Raw genomic sequence first — 20,968 nt, 5'->3', positions numbered from 1 at the left:
AAACTTCCAGAAAAGACCTGCCATATGTTTTAAACCGTGATGAAAATTGTTTTTAAAAAAGCTGCAGCTTTTATGCAGCTATGCTTGAGAATATTTTAGCATTGCCATTAAAATTCTATTTTGAGAGTTTTAAACTTGGCTCTAAAATTCATTGTAGACTGAAAGTTAACACGTGAATCTAAGGGAACATTAAGTAACAGAATTTGTCAAATAATTAAATGGCTTCAACACTTTATAGATCTTTAACACCTTGGTCAGATTTAAATTATTAAAATAAATATCTGTGTCACATGGACTTACGGTTGTGGCTTATTTAGGTATGACAATGAGCTGGCTCAACCTACCAGTGACAATCTCTGTGAACACTGCACTCTATTCCATGGAAAATGCAGAAAAGCCTCCAGGCAGAAAAAACTGGGAGTACAAGGTAACATTCATTGAACTTCCAAAGATCTGAGTTCAAAAAACCAAAACCATGTTCCAGATTCTCTGGAAAGTAGCCCAAGAGTAAGTGGGAAGCAATATTTTATTAATGAAAAATTTGAATCTAGGTATGAAAATGTTTAAATGGAACCTGAATATATAAACTAGAAAACTTTCACTTGAGGGAATTACTGAATATTATGTGAAAAATATTATTTTCATTTGTGATGTAAAGCACAATTTTTTCCTCCCTACACCGACCCCAATCAGTGTCACTATAAATTATCATCTCAGAAAGCTTGCAGAAGGACAGGTTTACTCCTTTCTACAGTATGGTTCCAAGAACATTGGTTGATCGCTTTAAGGCTTAATCTGAGGTAAGTGAGCTTCTGAATTCTGTCAGTCACACTGAAATTGGAAGAACCTGGGTTCTATTATTTTCAGCATGTGTGATCTTAGGCAACAGAGTAACTTCTCTAAATTTCAATTTACTAATCTATAAAATGGGTGAAAATATAACTATAAAATATACCAACAATGTGATTAGCACATAACAAAATTCAATAAATCCTTGTTATTATTTTATATTATAGGGTAACCAAATACTCTTTCATTGACTAAAACCTCTTCATACATCTTTTCTAGCTATTATTAAATAAAAAAATGTGCACCTGATTACTTTTGATTCTCCCTCTAATAGTGATATCACATTCTTCAATATCAGAAAAGAGAAAAAATGTAGGAGAAAAATATCGTGTTCTAAGATTAGGACCAAATTTATTTTTCTGAAATATCAGTACTTGATGTAGGTATTATCTTTTATATCCACCTCATCCTACTAAATTTTTGCACTACCTTAGTCTATTCAATAAACATTTATTAAGGCCTGCTATAGACTAAGTAATGTGCTAAAAGCTAGTGAGAATTTTTTTTTTAAATGTATTTTGCTCTCTAAATCTTGTGGATCCAAGGGTAAGGATTATAGGAAAGAAATAATTATAATATATAATAAAAATTGATAACGTTAGATGCAGGATGCATTTATATCAGTTTGAAACCTTTGGCAAGGTTTCTGAGAGGATATGATAAAACAATTTTTAAAAAGAAATTTAGAATGATCATTTGAATAAAAGGGGTAAGGATCTTTTAGCAGCTGAAAGAACACACAAACAAGCTAAAAGAGAGTAATTGAGTTTGGGAAAAACTATATAATTATAGTACTAACACATACAGTAAGAAAAATGTGCAAGGAAAAGCCATTAAGGGTTTATCCCAAATCATATGGTAATCTACCACAGAAAATTGGTGAGATTAGCTATACATATGAGAAAAATTATTCTCGTATAGTAAGATCAAAATCGGTGAGATTAATAGAAGCTATGCTAGAATTCTAACAAAATAATCCAATGTTTATTACTTGTATAATATTAAGAAAGACATTTGATCTTAGTTAACCTTTTGAACCTCTTTTCTTCTTATTATTTAAGTTTAATATTAACAACAACAAAAATAACAGTGTGGGTTAAGGGGAAGTAGCATATGTTACTCTAAAAATACAATGCAGCATACAGATGATGGGTTGTAGAATTGTGCACATGAAACTGGTATAATTTTTTAACCAGTGTCACCTCAATAAATTCAATAAAAAGGAAAAAAGAAAAATAATAGTAATAATAATAATAATAATTGTGCTAGTTGAGGGGAAGCAGAATATGTCACTCCAAAATGTGCCACTTCCTGGCATGTGTATTGTTTTGAACTATAGGCAATGAATACCCATCAGATTTTACCTCTCCCTTAAATGCCAAGAAGAAATTGGATAGGGGGCCTATGCCAGGAAGAGAACTATTATCACAAATAACTTTTTATGTGGGAAGAACCAATCTGCATAGCAGAGCACACATCTGTTTACCAAACATTTGCTCTTCTCATTTTCCTATGAATTGTCTTACTCCCTTTTGAAGCTCCAAACCCCTACTCCCTTCTCCTTACCTCAGAATGATATATAAACCTCAACTGTCTCTGAATCTTATCATTTTTATGGGGCTCTTATATGTATAAAATTATTGTTTTTCTCCTATTTATCTGTTTTGTGTCAGTTTAATTATTAGACGAACCAAAGGATCTATAAGAAAAGAAAGGAAAAAATTTTCACTCTTATAAAGTAAGAGTACCCGCCAAAGATTAATCTAAAGTTAGATAAGAAAGTGTATATGAAAGTATTGAACAGTATTGCCACATGAGAGCTGTCCACGTTTGCTCATGCCTTTCATTTCAATCCACATTGGTTCATGTGCATAAACACATGGACATGGACATTTGAACTATTAGATATCTTGTTTGTGACCATTTGAGGAACTAGGGAAAAGAGGGTCTCAGATGATAAATACCTACATAGCTTCTAGGGCAAAGCTTCTTATAATTTAATGTGCATAACAATCACCCAAGTGTTTTGTTAAAATGTATATTCAGAGTGAGCACATCTGGAAGAGGGCCTAAGAATATGCATTTCTAAAAATAAAATTTCAGGTGAAGTTCATGTTTATGAGCCATAAACCACCTTTTGAATAACAAACCTTTAAGAATGTTGGTAATTTTATTTATGGCCCTAGCAAGTAAAGAGGCAGATTTTTAAAAAAACACATACAGGAGATACAGAATTAGCATGCTGAAATGTTACTGTGACTCATTTTGTAGATCAGGTTCTGTTTCTCACAACATATTTCTTTTTTCCTGTTAAAACTATAGATAGCACGTGTACTAATTCTGTGATTTCATTACATACTATTTAATTTCAGAAGGTGGGTCAGAAGACAATCTCTGCTTATTTTTTTTATTTTTTAATTATACTCTAAGCATTTTAAAGTACTCTATTAATCAGTGATGAGATTCAGCTGGTTTCCATCGGTTTGGTAGACCAATACCTAATTTTTTGTTGAGTCTGGTGAACTGGTTGTTAAAATGTCACTTGTCATCAGGCTTCTCTCTAAGATGGGCGCCTGGGCAGCCACCCAATGTGGAAATCACAAATTTACATTCTTTACACATTTTTAATGTTCATCTGAGCAACAGTGTATTCTAAGCATCTGTAGTTATGTTTATTCCATCCATAGGTGAAAAAAATGGCAAGTGAGGACGGCCGTCAGGAAGCAATATGGAAATATCTTAAATAACAGTTTTATTGTTTTTCATCAGGTATTATTTAATATTTTTCCTTAATATTTTTAAAACACTTCTTTATAACATAATCTAGTTTTGTGTACTTCTTTTATGGTTCTTTTTTAAATATTAAATACATGAAGTAATAAACTACCTATTGGTGTATCTTTTTTTATACTTAAAACAGTCATTAAGACAGAGAACTGATTGTTAAATTACTTGAATCCCACCACTGTCTATTACCAAGTATTCGGGACCTCTCAGCACAGATTATTCACACCGGAAGGAGGAGGAGCAACAGGCGAAGTTGTAGGGTGAGAAAATTTAAAGGTCCGAACTGGTAAAAAAGATAATAATATGTTCTACTGCTTTTTCACAGATTTGTTTGTAGGCATGGAATTTCACATAGAAAGACCCAGCAGTTACATCCTGGGAGAGCAAAGCTGTTCTTGCCTGCAATTGGACAGATTTAAAAAAGAAATGCATTTCAAATACCTTTGACCTAGGATGAATTTAAAGAGAAGTGTCTTGTTATTGAGCCCTGTGAGAAGTTTTCTTTGTTTAGCACAACTGAGGACTCATTAATTTCTGGGTAGTTAAGTCACAGATATCAAATAATGGTTGAGGATATATCAAAATTGTATTTGGTCTAGAATACTTCACATACAGTTGTGTAACTATGACAATAAACATGATAATTAAATAGTTTTTAACCTGGATTAAAAAATTTTATAATAACAAAAATATATAATTCTGAAACAAAGTCAAGTTAAACTTAAAGCATAGCTTCTTAAGCAAAAATCAAAATTTGATTATAATTTTTCTACACTTTATATATTTTAATATTTTATATTTAGTATTGTTATTCTGACTTGGAATAACAGGAATTGGAGGGTCCTTGCTGAGTAAAGCACATTGGTGGCACTTTATTAAAAAGAATTTAATAAGACAATATTTTAAGCAATATAGCTAAAGCCAAACTATATCTCCACTTTTATTTCAGGATGGCCATTGTCTATAGACACAATGGACTTGGGAATCATTTTGGAAATCTCATTAATGCCTCAAAGGAAAACCAATAATGCACAGAATAAATGAATAATCAGGTACTAGGCACCTTGTGATACTGCCCAAGGTCATTCAGTCTATCATACACACTAGGTTTTTATTTAAAACATATTATAAAATCTAAATTTTAAATCTCTTTTATGCTTTTTATGTAATAAAAATTCAAAAGTTATCGGTTGCAAAGAAAAGAAACTTAATTTTTGGATTCAATAAAATGTGCCATTTCGGTATAATTGCTATTTTTTTGTCTATTTTTTCTTGCTTTGTACATCTGTGCTTTTGTAAAATAAAAACTAGTTATCATGGTAACTGGAGAATCACATGCAATATCTCAGAGCTAAAATACTTCTTCTTTAACAAATATTATGTTCAGTATTTATTTGAATATGTGTAATATATTTCTAAAAGAGAAAATATTCTACAAGTCTATTTCATGAAACTAGTGTATTGTTTAAGTGTTTTTCAACAAAAATCTTATTGTCATTTAACAATAACAATAAAATCTATGATAAAATAAAATAAATTAAAGGAGATTTAAAACTTAACACTATATATGAATCAGATGACAACTGAAGAATTCTACTTTTCAAAACAGTATAAATTGTTTTCTTAAATACTTTCAAATTATAGCAAATAAAGATATTGCAGCAGAATTATAAAATGAAGAAAAAAAAGACAAACACCAGCTCCTGAAATGTCAGCATTTACCATAAAATTGCTGTTTATTTTACCAGCATTCTGTTGATAAACTAAATTTAATTAATTAATTTGAAGATCCATTTGGCTTTTTTAAATAATTCATTAATCAGGCAGCATCTCATTAACACAAGATGGAGGGTTTTTATATAAAAAAGGGTGGGTCAAGGAAGTTATCAGCAAAGAAAAAAAAAGTTTACTGGAGGAAAGTGAGAGTTCAGGTGTCAATGGCTTCTCACTGGCTGAGCTGTGGTATTCTCATTGATTGGTCTTGATGTTGGGGAAGGGGTATATCTTTCTTTCTTCTACTGGAGTATTATAGTACATAGTTGCACTTTTTATTTGGGAGTGCAAGGTACATGTCTTTCTGTTGCAGTCTGTTTCTGACTTAACTGACCTTGAGTCGATATCATCTTCTTCTCTGGTACAATTGATGATTTGTTGTTCTTGTTAATTGACTTAAGAGTGATAGAGCACGACAACTCACTCTATAGGCCTTTCTTTCTTTTTTTTTCTCACTCAGCTTGCCCACCAGAGGGCGATGCTTTACCCATCTGGGCTGTTGCTCTGCTGCAACCAGAGCCATTCTAGCCCCTGAGGTGGAGGCCATAGAGCCATCCTCAGTGTCCGGGGCCAATTTTGCTCCCATGGAGCTTTGGCTGCAGAAGGGGAAGAGAGAGATAGAGAGAAATGAGAGGGGGAGGGGTGGAGTAGCAGATGGGCACTTCTCCTGTATGCCCTGGCCTGGAATTGAACCCAGGACTTCCACACGCCAGGCCAATGCTCTATGCTGAGCCAACTGGACAAGGCCAGGCCTTTTTTATTCTAATTTTAGTTTAGGATTCCTTTATTAATTTTCACAATTCTATTTCCCAAAGTCTTTTATATGTAAATTTAAATTAACTAAAAGATAAAGGAGACAGTTATGGATTAAACTTAACCACATTTCTAGGAGGAATAAAGTGACTCTGGCTCTAAAAATGAGCAAACCACATTCCAGAATGCCAAGAGACCCTCCTATTAATTATATATATTATACATGCAATCACAAGTTCTCCTATAATTGTTGATTATCTTATTAAATTATCTTTACAGTGGTACCTTGAGATACAAATTTAATTCATTCTATAACCAAGCTCGTAAGTCAGTCAACTCGTATATCAAACTGCAGATACTGGACCTGTACGCCAACGCACCAACTAGTGGCAGCTTCCCGAATCACAACTCTTATCGTGGAATTTTGCTTGGATCTCAAACAAAAATATGGACCAAGTCACAGCTCCTATCTTAAAAAATTTGTATGTTTGTCTGTTCATAGCTCAAGGTACCACTGTAGTTCCTATTACTTCTGCGCTTGACAAAGCAGAGTACAACATCTGTAGCTCAAGATTTTTACTTTCTCTACTTTCAAAATAGAATGAAATTAAAATTCCCCTTCTGATGAAGGAAAAACACGTGCAGAAACATTCTGGGTATGATATGCTATTCTTAAATTATTTAGCAGTAATAAAAGGATGGGAATGGAAACAAAGGATAAGATGTCCATGGCAGCTAGGAATTTTATAATATGATGGGTGGCTATGACCCTGAGCCCAGTATGTATATTATATAATTAACCAGAAACTAAACCTTGAGTTTATGTTCATCTTCTCAGAATAAGTAATTCTCATTGTTCAAAAATATTGTTTACATAGCTCTTATTTATTAAAGTATGTGTAGCTTTCATGCAAATTTTCTTCCTTTGCCAGGAATGATGTGTTCTCCAGCTTTGCGATAGTAGCATGCCTGCCTCCATCATTATTTCTATAGGTTTGCTTTACCATGCCCTAAGAGTGACTTATAATGTCAATGTTTCAAAATAAATGAATAATGTAATTTTTTCAAAATAATTGTGTGTGCTTCACTAGAAAAAATACTGTAAGAAGGATATTCGAAGTCAGGAAAGCTAAGGGGTTTTTCATCTCATCCCCTGTCTAAAATCCCTATAAATCAATAAGAACTATAGCATCTGAAAAATAAATAGTGATAGACAGAGACTTGACTTAGGGTGAACACACAATACAGTGCATAGATGACAAGTTGTATAATTGTACACTTGAAACCTGTATAATTTTTTTTTTTTTTATTCATTTTAGAGAGGAGAGGGAGAGACAGAGGGAGAGAGAAAAGACAGAGAGAGAGAAGGGGGGAGGAGCTGGAAGCATCAACTCCCATATGTGCCTTGACCAGGCAAGCCCAGGGTTTTGAACCGGCGACCTCAGCATTTCCAGGTCGACGCTTTATCCACTGCGCCACCACAGGTCAGGCTTTTTTTTTTTTTTTAATTTTTTTTTTAATTTTTTTTTATTCATTTTTAGAGAGGAGAGGGAAAGACAGAGAGGAGAGACAGAGAGAGAGAAGGGGGGGAGGAGCTGGAAGCATCAACTCCCATATGTGCCTTGACCAGGCAAGCCCAGGGTTTCGAACCGGCGACCTCAGCATTTCCAGGTCGACGCTTTATCCACTGCGCCACCTGAAACCTGTATAATTTTGTTAACCAGTGTCAGCCCAATAAAATTAGTAAAAAAGGAAAAAAAAAAAAAAACAAGCCAACCTCTCTTGCTCATGCGTTGGAAGCTTCTTTCACAGCCTTGTTCTCATCTTCTGCTTCCTTTTCATCTTTGTTTTTGTCTTCCTCCTTTGGGTGGCATACATCAAACAAAGTCAGGGAAATTATCTATAAGGCAAGGATTTTAACTCAAGGCATACTTAGGTGCTGTAACGCAGAACATTTAAATGATACCAAATAATGTTATTAAAGCCTGACCAGGCAGTGGTGCAGTGGATAGAGCATTGGCCTGGAATGCTGAGGACCCAGGTTTGAAGCCTTGAGGTTGCCAGCCTGAGCCCAAAGATCACTGGTTTGAAACACAAGTTTACTGGCTTGAGCTCAAGGTCACTGGCTTGAGCAAGGGGTCACTGGCTCAGCTGAATGCCTGGTCAAGGCATGTATAAGAAAGCAATCAATGAACAACTAAGGTGCCACAACTGTGAATTGATGCTTCTCATCTTTCTCCCTTCCTGTCTGTCTGTCTGTCCCTGCGTATCCCCCCCACCTCTCTCTCTTTCTGTCTCTCTCACTTTTAAAAAAAGTTATTAAATTAGCAACATTTATAAGTAAGAGAATTATGTTTAATTTTTTTTTCTCACATAGGTGATAAATATAATTGCACAGGTTAAAATTAAGAGCTTTAACCAGACCAAGTATTTTTCATATGGAAACTTTATTCATCACAAGTCAAACAATTAAGGGTATAAATATTTACAAATTTTGTTCATTTGATAGGATTGTAACAACAACATCAACATTGCAATTGTGATTGGCACCATAATGTGTGTGTATTAAGTGATTAAGTTTCTAAGGCCATGCCAAGCACTTTCCATATATTTTTAATCCACTCCAAACTCCACAAAAGGTGGATATTATGATTACTTGACTGAAAAACCGTTGAAGATGTTAGTTGAGTTGCATTAGAGCATAGATTATCCTGAGTATATTTGTATAGAAAATGGAAATTATTTAATAGTAACTAAGTGGTAAAAAGGGATAAATTCTAAGTTAGTTCTTAACCAGTATAGATGTAAGATGATATAACATTGCTTAATTCTGAACTTCCTGTTTTCAATGATGCACAATGGGCAATTGAAACAATGCAGTAATAAACTACTCTCTGCTATCTATTAAACAGATACTGGTGAATTTTTTTAATTTAAATTTTATTTAAAATTTATAAGCACTGTTAATATTTTAATGTGATTTAATGTTAGTTACAGTGACCAGTACCTTACACCCCCAACTTTCCCCTTCCTGAACCCCATATCCTCTGAGCTAGAAAAAGAGATGTTGGAGTTTACAATTCATATTGCCAAGTTTTCTCTACAATAATTAAAATAAGAAAAGTAGAAATGTTAATGCCCTTTAATGTAGAACATTATATATCAGGCCCCTTCTATGTATGAGGGTTAAGCTGTTGTTTTTGGTATTTCATCGCACTTATATAGTTGTTTTTATTAAAAAAAACAACAACTCAGAAATCATTTGTGTTACATTAAATTTCTCAAAGTAGTTTTTACATAAAATTAATTCAAAACAATATTAAAAGCTGTCTTGTTTAAAAAGAGGAAGCATGATTCCATACTAAAATATTTTTTAAATTCTGGATACATTTTAAATAAAAAATAAAAACTTCTTAGCACCTTTAATATGTTAACTCACTATTAGTTTCAACAAGCAAACAAACAAATATAAGATGCTGAATTTCACAGACTAAGTTAGCCATGGATTTCACCAACCTCTCATTTTTTTTTCTCATGGAGTCTCTTGCAAGACTGATATTTCCTGAAAAAATGTTTTGAAAATATTGCCCTATGTATACCAAAATAAATATTATTTTCCAAACAGATACTATACTCTGAAATAATTCTGCCTTTACTTATATGATTTTTCACATCTGAAATATTCTTCTGCTCTTTGATTTTTCAATTTCACCTGCTGAACTTGTACTCTTACCTTAAGGTCAAGATCAAATATCACTTTTTCTATCAAATAATGTTTCTTAACTTCCCTGGAACAAAAATAATAGTTAGCCTGACAAGGCGGTGGAAGGATAAAGCAGACTGGGACGTGGAGGACCCAGATTCGAAACCCTGAGGTCGCCAGCTTGAGCCTAGGGCCACTGGCTTAAGGAAGGGGTCACTCGATCTGCTGTAGCCTCCCGGTCAAGGCACATATGAGAAAGGAATCAATGAACAAATAACGTGCCGCAAGGAAGAACTGATGCTTCTCATCTCTCTCCCTTCCTGTCTATCCCTCTCTCTGTCGCTCTCTGTCTCTGTCACACACACACATAAAAAAAATAATATTTAATATATTTTAAATATGTCTATTATAACTCTTATTTTTGTAAAACTTTCTTATCAGGTAAATGACAAGTCCATTTGGAAAAGAAACATTTTTGTCTGACTTAATTGTGAGTATTTTTAATTGGCTAGGCTATCAAAAAGGTTTTCATGCAGAGAATAACGTAACTCAGCACCAAAGCAGTGCTTTGGAGAGAGATGAACTGCTCTAGCGGTTAAACATAGGAGAGATTGTGGCTGAGTAATGCCTAAAGAAATAAACAGTCATCCAATGAAGACAATGTAGCCTGAATGAGTGTAGAAACATTGGGGATGGGAAACTAATAACAAGAAATTTGATAGATACCTGAGACACCTCACTAGTAGATTGTGAAACCAGGTAAAGGACCTAGGTGCACAGGAAAGGGAGAAGGTAACGATGACTTTGATGTCTCCTTGCTGGGTTTCTTGAAATGTAGTAGTACTAGGAAGTAAAATTGGTAAGCTAATTATTTTATAGCATTGTGTACAGAGGAGTAATGTTTTTAAGAGAGATACAAGGAAGAAGAAAGAATTTTGAGAAGTAGAAATTTACACTCCTACATGTACTCAGAGTAGTGGTGAGGAACATTTCAGGAGGGATACGACTTCTATAATTTTTTAGGAACAGCCAAGGGGTACCCAGAGATAATTTGGAAACCAGTGCAATTGCAGTGATTATAGTCAATTCATTTCTATTCAACGTTTTACTTTTAATCAATGTATGTTTTTGGTTTTGAAATCAGTTTTGTATTTGTTCATATATATATATATATATAAAACAATAAAATAATTATAATTACAATAATGAAGTAAGACACTACTATTGCCTAGGATAAATGATTAGAAATATGGTCATACGGTTATTTAAATTTAAAACATTTATATTTAATTCAGTTTAATTTTAAAATTAAAAAAATGTGTCCTATTTTGTACCTTCAGGCATGAGGAATGTGTTCTGCGTAGACTGTCTCTAAACTCAGTTCCTGACTGAAAATAGACTGCAACCCAGGTGTAGTTGGAATCTGTTGGCTGTTGCCTAAAGCGAGCGCTCCTGCTCTTCAGCTTTGGAAAGCAGCTGTCAAAATGCCCTTGACGTGTATACACATATGTATGATGTTTGCAAGATGCCAAGGGCATTTACATTTAAAGCAGCGTGACTCTAAGCAGGCTGTCTCCTTTCCTGCCTTGGCCGTGTATAATGTGAGACATCACTGTATATTTGCAATTACAGTCAACCTCATGGGAAAGCATCATCTCTTGTCATTCCCAGAAAGACTGAGAAAGTCCAAACAGAAAATTCATTCTAATGAGAGGAACAATCACTTTCAACGCTATCTTTTTTTTTTTTCTTTTTTTTTTTTTTTGACAGAAGCAGAGAGGGCGTCAGAGAGAGGGATACATAGGGACAGACAGACAGGAAGGGAGAGAGATGAGAAGCATCATTTTTTTCCTCCGTTGTGGCACTTTAGTTGTTCATTGATTGCTTTTTTCATATGTGCCTTGACCGTAGAGCTACAGCAGACCAAGTAACCCCTTGCTCAAGCCAGCGACATTGGGTGAGCTAGTGAGCTTTGCTCAAACCAGATGAACCCGCGCTCAAGCTGGCGACCTCGGGATCTCGAACCTGGGTCTTCCACATCCCAATTCGATGCTCTACCCACTGCACCACTGCATGGTCAGGCTCAGTGCTATCTTGTTTAAAACATATAATGACTTCTGATACAAACTTCAAGAAATGGAAACTTACAGAAAAATTAATATGTCTAATCAAAAGACAAACTTTAAAAGTATACTCAAATGAAGTACTAATTAGTATTGCAAATGTTTTCTCATATGTTCTTTTTTTTCATTTTAAAAACTGTCATTTTGGCTATCTTGGTTATTATTTTGTGTGTACTTCAACCTATAACATGGTTAAGTGTCTATTGATTCTAAGAATGTTGTATTTAAATGTGAATAATAATTTTTTAGTAATGAAACATGAGAGAATATTATTATTCTAAAGATTCTAAGATTGTGGCCTGTCCAGGCGGTGGTGCAGCAGATAGAGCATCAGACTGGGATGCGGAAGACCCAGGTTCGAGACCCCGAGGTCACCAGCTTGAGCGCAGGCTAATTTGTCTTTAGCAAAAAGCTCACCACCTTCGATCGAAGGTCGCTGGCTTGAGCAAGGGATTGCTCAGTCTGCTAAAGGCCTATGGTCAAGGCACATATGAGAGGGCAATCGATGAACAACTAAGTGTTGCAACAAAAAACTGATGATTGATGCTTCTCATATCTCTCTGTTCTTGTCTGTCTGTTCCTATCTATCCCTCTCTCCTATTCTCTCTCTGTCCCTGTAAAAAAAAAAAAAAAAAAGATTCAAGGATTGTGTTGGTTAACAAAAGAAAACAATAGTTAAGTTGTATAGATAACGAATTATTGTTTAGCATTATTGGTTGTATTTTGATCAGCAAATAATTATAAAATAAGTGGAAATTAAAGGCAGAGTTTATTTTCCTATTACATGCAATATGTATTTTAAAAGAATTTCATTAAGTAGCTTTTACCAGTGAGCCTTAATGGTCTAAATGACCTAAACTTCTGGATAGTCACATTTTCCCTTAGAAAATCATCTTTATGAGATTCTATGAATAATCCTAAAAGCCAAAGCTAACACATTTTTTTAAGTAACAGATTTAACTGTAATAACCTCTTCATTTAGTTTTTAAATTAAAAAGAATAAAAAGAAGAGGGAGTGCAGAGTTGGGGGTTGAAGGGATTGGACAACAAGAGAAAAAAAAGGAAAAAAGAAAACTTATGAATCTGGACAATGGTGGTTGCCAGAAGGAGAGAGATAGAGGTAGGGAGAGGTGGATATTGTAGCGATAAATAGGGGTGGCCTGACTGGGCGTTGGTGCAGAGAATAGAATGTCGAACTGGATCACAGAAGAACTAGGTTCAAAATCCCGAGGTCGCAAGCTTGAATGCAGGCTCATCTGGCTTGGGTGGGCTCACCAGCTTGAGTCCAGAGTTGCTGGCTTGTGTAAGGGGTCAGTCGTTCAGCTGCAGCCCCCCCCCCAGGTAAAGACACATGTGAGAAAACAATCAATGAACAACTAAGGTGCTGCAACAAAGAATTGGTGCTTCACATCTCTCTCCCTCTCTGTTGGTCTGTCCCTCTCTCTGTCTCTTTTTGTCTCTGTCACAGAAAAAAAAAACAATCAATCAATCAATAAATAAATAAATGGTGATGGACAAAAACTTGACTTGGGGAGGTGAACATAACAATATAGCATACAGATGATTTGTTGTAGAATTGTGCACCCAAAACCTGTATGATTTTGTTAACCAGTGTCACCCAATAAATTTAATAAAAAAAGAAAAATGAAAAAAAGAAAATGAAAGTACTCTGGGTTTTTTCAATATCTTGTGTATCTAAACCCAAAACATTATGAAGCTTCCAATTTTAGACACATGGAGTGCTATCAAATTATATCAGAAGATCTATATGTATCATTACATATATAATTAAATAATGAGAATAAAGTATTTATTTACATTCTTTTATTTCTTTTATGTTTCTATAGTTTTTGGAAATAAATTTGACCGAACTTTTTTTTAAAAAAAACAACTCATCTTTCTTTTATTGTCATTATATCTCATCTCTGTGTGCTCATCCTAGCTTGAGTTTCTTTTAACACCCTGAACTCAATTACTTTTCTTTAAAATTTACAATTTTTGTATACTGTATGCATATTTATACTTACTTACTTGTTATTCTGGACTTAAAAAATAGAAATATAATTGTTATGTTATTAGAGGATCATGTATTTATTAATATAATTATTTTATATTTACATGTATAAAGAATTTTACAGGCCCTGGTTGGTTGGTTCAGTCAATAGAACATTGGCCCAGTGTATGGAAGTCCTGGGCACACAGAGCAAACAACCATCTGCTTTTCTTCCCTTCCCTCTTCCCCTTCTCTCTCTCTTCCCCTCCCTCAGCCAGTGGCTCAATTAGTCCCAGTGTCAGCCCCTGACACTGAGGATAGCTTGTTGGTATCAACATCAGCTTCTGGTGCTAAAAATAGCTCGGTTGATTCAAGCATCAGCCCCAGACAGGGTGTCAGAGTCCATCTTTCTCACAGAGCTCAATGTCAGAGCCCACCTATCCTGCAAGTGATGGTTTAGGCAGTGAGATTCCCAAGGTGGAGAAAGCACAAAGATCCACAGGAAGATGAGACCTCCAGCAATGCTTTATTTTATGCTGTGTTCCGAGCAGTTTTCTCCTAGAAGTCCTGGTACCATAAATATAGTGCTTAGAGAAAATAGCAGCATGGGGTCAACATTACATCAGTGAGGTGAAGTCCGTTGTTGAATCAGGCAGCCCAAAAAAAGCATGGCTGCCCGAAAAGTACTGGCCACCCTAGAAAGGTGTGGGAACTAGAGCTGAGTCAGGCAGCCCAAAAAGGTGTGGGATCTGTGGCTGAGACAAGTAGCCCAGAAAAGCATATGAGCTAGATCACATCCTGGGTTTTTCTGTCAGGCCCCCACCTGTCACCCCTACAGAATGGGGGCTTTCGTATGTAGGGCAGCTCCTTGGGCCCAGAAGCTGCAGCACCAATGCAGGGTACAATAACCCATCACCAAGCAAAAAGTAGCCAGAGTCAAGACTTGACAAGTAATAACAGTCAAGACTCAGCAGCAGGTGTTCCATATGTGGTTCCACCAGGTGGTTAAGGGATCATTCTGTAAAGCCTGTATAGCGTAGCCCACCCCATCCATTTCACTCACTCTTGGTGATCAGGAATGTATACACAGCATTCTAGGTGTAGTAAGACACATGCACCTCACGCCCAGAAGGATCAGACTTATTTTAGCTAAGGCATCTGCTTCATCATTTCTGGGAATTTGCAAAAGGTGGTGTCTAGGGACATGGTTATCACCGTCCCTTCCCTTTTTTTCTCTTTTCCAGAACTCTCCCTACATGGGTCGGCCCCAGAGTGGTCGGCTCTCAACAGTCCACTGTTGGGCAGCCCATCAGGGAATTTATGGAGTAAAGCCATGATAAACCACCCAGCTACTGGTGCAGACATGCACCTGACCATGCTCATGCATCAGGACTAGCCAGACGGCCTGCATTTCTTCCCATTGGCTGCTCTGGCCTAGCCCTGTCTCAAACCATAGTTAGTCTATGTCCAGCCATAGACACACAGCTGTCCAGGTGGGAAGACTCCCCCTACTAGATTCATCCATATACCATGCCTCTGGCATGGACACCTTCCCTTCCGGGACATGGTATCTCTTCTTTCAAGGGCACTGGCTGCATTTCCACCTCTTCTGCCTGTGCTTGGTTGACCACAGGAACTAGAGTTAAATGTGACCTATTGCTCTAGATATGTCCCCCCACTTGGCCAATGCAGGTACTTGGGCTATCCCTGACCTGGGTGTCTTTGTCCAGGAAAGCAGCCACCCTATCTCTGGCTAGGTGGACAGGACATCATGGGTGTGGCTCCCGAGATTGCCTCACAGGGGTGCAAGGCTGCATAGACAGCTGCTAGGTGCTTCTCAATTAAGGAATATAGACCTTTGCTCCCTTACACAGCTGAGACCAAAATCCTAAGAGAACCTTCCTGGACCACTGAGCTTGCCAAAGGCCCCAGCCATATCTGTCCTCATGCATAGAGACTGTCAAGAGGAGTGGTATATTGGGGTCTGGGGTCTGAAGGACCTGTGCTTGGACTATGGCCCTTTTCATCATGGCAAATGCTGCTTCATGGTCACCTGACCAATCCCGTAGCACCCCCTTTTTTATCAACCCATAAAGAGGTTTTGCTATTTAGGCTAAGTGGGGTATGAATACTCTCCAGTATCCCAACAAATCCAAAAACGCTTTTAACTGCTTCATCATAATGTGCCGGGGATATGGCTGGATTTTGTCAATGACCACCTTGGGCATAACTTTGGTCTTACCTGATCAGAAAACTCCCAAGATTTTGACAATCAATCCAGACCCCTACACTTTGCCAACATTAATGGCCCAACCACATATTTCTAGGGCACCTTTCAAACTCTCTGCTGCGGTCTCTAGATCTGTAAGAGAATCAGAGGTTAGCAATATAACATCAATAAATGAAAGAGGGCCACTGTGGGTGACTTGGCCCACAAGGCCAGGTCTTTGGCCGGCCACCTAAACACAACATATGGTCAGGCTGTGCAAGACAACAAAATTCCATTGAACCTTTCCCAGGTGAAGTCACTGTTCCTGGCTCTCCAGAGCAATGTCTATGAAGAAGAATGTGTTGGCCAAATCCACTACACAGGGTTAGCATCCCAAAGTCAGAGTCAGTTTGTCTATTAAGTGCAGTACGGAGGATATTACTGCATGTAGTGGTGGCATGACCGTACTCAACTCCCAATAGTCCGCAGTCATAATCATGTTCTGTTCGGTTTTAGCACTGGCCACACCCAGGAGTTGTAAGAGCTGTGTGTTGGTCGCACAATACCAGCCTCTTCCAGTTTCAAAACAGTTTGTACCATTTCCCCATGCCCTCCGGTCCTTCTGTGTGGGAATGTGCGGCCAGCTCCGCAGTTATAAAAGAACCTAGGAAGCGTAACCTTTCGCTTCTCTGGACACAGCTCAGTGTTAGTACCCCTGCCGGGAGGCAGGCCGAGTTGCAAGTGGCAAGTCCCGCATGCCTCCGCAATATCGCCTACACAACCTAAACCTGAAGGCAGAACTCCTACAGTCTTTGCAAGACATCCACCCCTAAAATTCTGTCAGGGGTAGGACATGGTACATTGCAGGGCCTAAGAGGAAGTCCTTCCATCCTCAAGGGAGAAATTACTGGCTTTGCTTGAACATTCTGAAACCAAAACTACCAATGGCTGCTGGGATTTCCTGTACGGGAGAGAGCACTAGTATCCATCCAAGCTAACACTCCACATTAGAAGGGAACTAGTGGATTGCCAATTCCATATCGGACCTCCAGTCCCCACTCATCTTTATTAGGCAGATCTCACGGCCTTCGTCCTATTCAAACTGGAACAAGGCTTGGGGTTCCCTTATCCCTTTGCCCTGTCTTTCATTGTTAAGGGAGGGTGCAGCACAGGCAGTCCCTACACCCTTGAGTGCCTCCTTGTACTCCTCGCTTGCATTGTCCACCCACGCCAAGCACAGACTGCAGGTCAGCAGCCCAATCAGAGTGACCCAGGGTGGCCATTTGCACTCCACCACTCACCACTCCTCCATTTGCCATTATCATCGCCACCTGGTGCTAATGATTGGCCATGCTCTACTTGCTTCTTAACCAATGAGTGAGCCTGTAACACTGGAGGTGGACTCACGCAGAAAAGGGAGTCTAAACATAGGGGCAGAGCACTCTGTTTGCATCTCCTAACCTGAGCCATGGAAGGTCTCTTCTAGGGCCTATATCCCTCTCCTCCAAGGCCTCCTCTATCCACTGCAGCTGCTTGATCTGTGCTGTCTGCTCCAACAGCCATAGATGTTGCTTCTGTAGCAGTGTCACCCATCCTGCTGACTCTCAGGCCGTTTTCGGAAAGTTCAGTTCCAAAGCCTCTAAGGCAAATGGTGTGGATTCCATCATGTCTCAGTCTGCTGGGACTACCCAGGTAAATAGAGCCACTGCTACCAGGTACTAGAATCCTGTAGCCGCGGCCACATGTCACTGCCACCTTCTGGGGGTGCCAGGGCTCAAGGGGTACTCACTAGATCTTGCCAACTGCACCAGTGGACAGAGAGCATCCTGCTCACAGTACCTGATGTCTGCGCCCACCTGCTCCACTAGGGATGGTTTAGGCGGTGAGATTCCCCAAAGTCAAAGAAAGCACAGGAGCTGCAGAAAGATGAGACATACCGCAGCGCTTTATTCTGCGCTGTATTCCAAGCAGTCCTCTCCTAGCCGTCCAGGGAAGGTAGATAGAGTGCTTAGGGACAATCGTGGTACGGGGCCAACATTACATCAGTGCAGTAAGTCAGTTGATGAGTCTGAGTCAGGCAACCCGGAAAGGCGTGGGAGTTGGAGCTGAGGCAAGTAGCCCAGAAAAACATGGGAGCTGGACTGTCTCTGCAGTCTATGTGTTTACAAGAGCCCACATCCCGGGTCTTTCTGTCAGGCCCCCACACAGGAGTTGCCAGGTGGATCCGGATCAGGGTGCATATGGGATTATGTCTTACCATCTCCCCTCCTCTCACTTAAAAAAAAATTACAGTGACTGAAATAAATTCTAAAGATAAAATTGACAACACATAATACTTGTTGATAGATGGTTTCAGAACAGATCATAAGATCCAAAAACAATACAAAAGTCTGAATACATCTCCCTACTAAATTATCTCCAATAATTTATTATTTTTCTTGATTTCTTAATTATAAAATATGTTGGCTTGCATTGGCTTCCACATTCTTAGCTACTAACTCTGCACTGATATTCCAGTTACCCCCAGAATCTATGCGTGACATCTTCATTTGTTTTCCATGAGCTTTTTCCTACAAGCACATAATTCTGCTAAAAGGATAATAATTATGTCACACATTTGAATTTATTCCTCTAAGAGTCCTGCATTATAAGTGCTCAACTAATGATGAGTCAGTTGATCATCTCTCCCACCCCTCCCCACTCCCTCTTCTAGCCATTTATCAGGGCCTGCCAGTTTTCCTCCATGGGGTTTTACAGGACTGTTCTTTACTCTCTTCCAGATCCACTCTCTTCTACTTTAATCAAAGTCACCATCAGAGATAATCCTAAGGCTATTGCAATTATCTGCTAATTGAACTCCCTCCCTCAGGAATCTTGGTAATGCAATCCATTACATAAAGCATTGCCTGATTAATCTTCCTACAATGCTATTTTGTCTCTGTCAGACCCTGCTTGAAAAATCTACACATATCTCTGTAAAATAAAATTCTAATTATTAAGTCCAAATTTAAAACCTTCACAGATTGCCAGCTACCTCATTTTATTTAAACTCTATTTAATGAATACCCAATATATGCAACTTTTCATCCTTGATGCTAGCAGTATAGTTAGATCAGAACAAAGAACCTACCCTCCTGAAGAAAATATTCCAACAAAGTCTTGCCGCTCAAGTGTAGTCTTTCTGCCTCTACACCAATGACTCTTCCAATAATTCTTCATAGAGCAACTCCAATTTCATTCTCCTGTAATGTCTTCCATTGAAAGGAGAAATGCTTTTTCCTCACCCTCATGTTTTTCCCCTTGAGTAAAAGGTTTTGGATATGTCTTTCATATATATATATAGTTCTTTACTGAATCCTCACCATGAGAGTAAAAGTGACTCACCTGATTGGCTGGTGTAAAGCCAGTAGCACGGCCACCACCACAGCTGCCTGGCCCATGCAGGTTCGCATTTGATTTAGACAGACAGTAATGAAACAAAGGAGCCAAGAACTGGTGGGCCATTAGCTTTAATCCTATCTTGCACCCAGCGGGCAAGTAAAAACACACACTGGGCTCCAAAAGCCACTCATTCAGTGCTCACAAAGCTACCAACTTATCCGAGTTTCCTAGAATCAAAGGTGTCTACCTCACCAGCCTTATCACCTCTGTTCCTCATCTCCTTCTCTCTGCACACTCTGCTAACTGGCTTCTCCTTCAGCACTCTGCCAACTTGCCTGCTTCTCCTTTCCACCACATGGCCTTTCTCTGCTCATCTCAGGAACCGAGAGAGAGCAAGCTCTCGGTCTGTCCCATTTTATAGTGTATAAATCAAAACCTTTAATCTAATATACAAACAAGGAAGTCTCTGATACAAAGGCACTTATCTGAGGCATAAATGGGATTCCTCATAAGAGTGCACCACCCCACATCATGCAACAGTCAAGGGTGTAGGGAAAAGCTTAGTTTTAAAACTAAACCTTAGGCTATAAGAATCCTGCCTGCTTACAGCCTGTCCCCCATACCCCATGCAAACTATAAGCAAGCAAACATATATATCATATTTACAAACTTATTTGACCAACAGCTGGTATATAGAGAGAAGAAAATGAACCCACGTAGCTCAATTTTTTAATGCTTTTCTCTCTTCAGGAGTAGCTGGTTCTCAATTTATACTTCTCCTCTCCTTTGCAATAACTATACTGTCTCTGAATGGAAGAAGTATCTGTGTTTGATCAGCCCTGCTTGTTACTAAATAGGTTTAGTAAAAGTGTAGGAGGTGCCAGATAGCCTGCTTGTTTGTGCCAGCAGTTCTAGTCTCCTTCTAGTGTCAGCTTTACAATTAATAAAACTGATAGTTTGATTTCCTTGTGTATGACTGCTTTGTCCATTTCTCTATTGATGTAGAATTGGGAGAAAAACTAAGTGACCATCCCCCAAACATAATATCAAAACATTCTATTCTCACATTTTTGTAATATAATCTAATGTAGCCAAGTTATTCACCATTTTGAATTTATTTTTCTATTACTGAAAGTAACTGCTGCTTTCACTTACCAAGTCTTCTTATATGATTTTCTGTTTACACAATACTGCTTTTGACCATATCTGTATCCTTTAGGACTAACAGAATGTTCTGTACACAATGTGAAGATGATTTTGTTTTAAGTTTTGCGGCTTAAGTCCTATAGAAACTTGGAAAAGAGTCATTAATGAGTTCCAATGTACCTGAGATGCCTTGAAAACGTAAGGATATTGAGTTGGGGTTTGAATACATTTCAGATCTAAATAAACCATGA

This window comes from Saccopteryx bilineata, chromosome 8 (genome assembly GCF_036850765.1).
Source record: "Saccopteryx bilineata isolate mSacBil1 chromosome 8, mSacBil1_pri_phased_curated, whole genome shotgun sequence".
NCBI classification, from domain to species: domain Eukaryota; kingdom Metazoa; phylum Chordata; class Mammalia; order Chiroptera; family Emballonuridae; genus Saccopteryx; species Saccopteryx bilineata.
Note: the sequence above shows the minus strand (reverse complement) of the source record.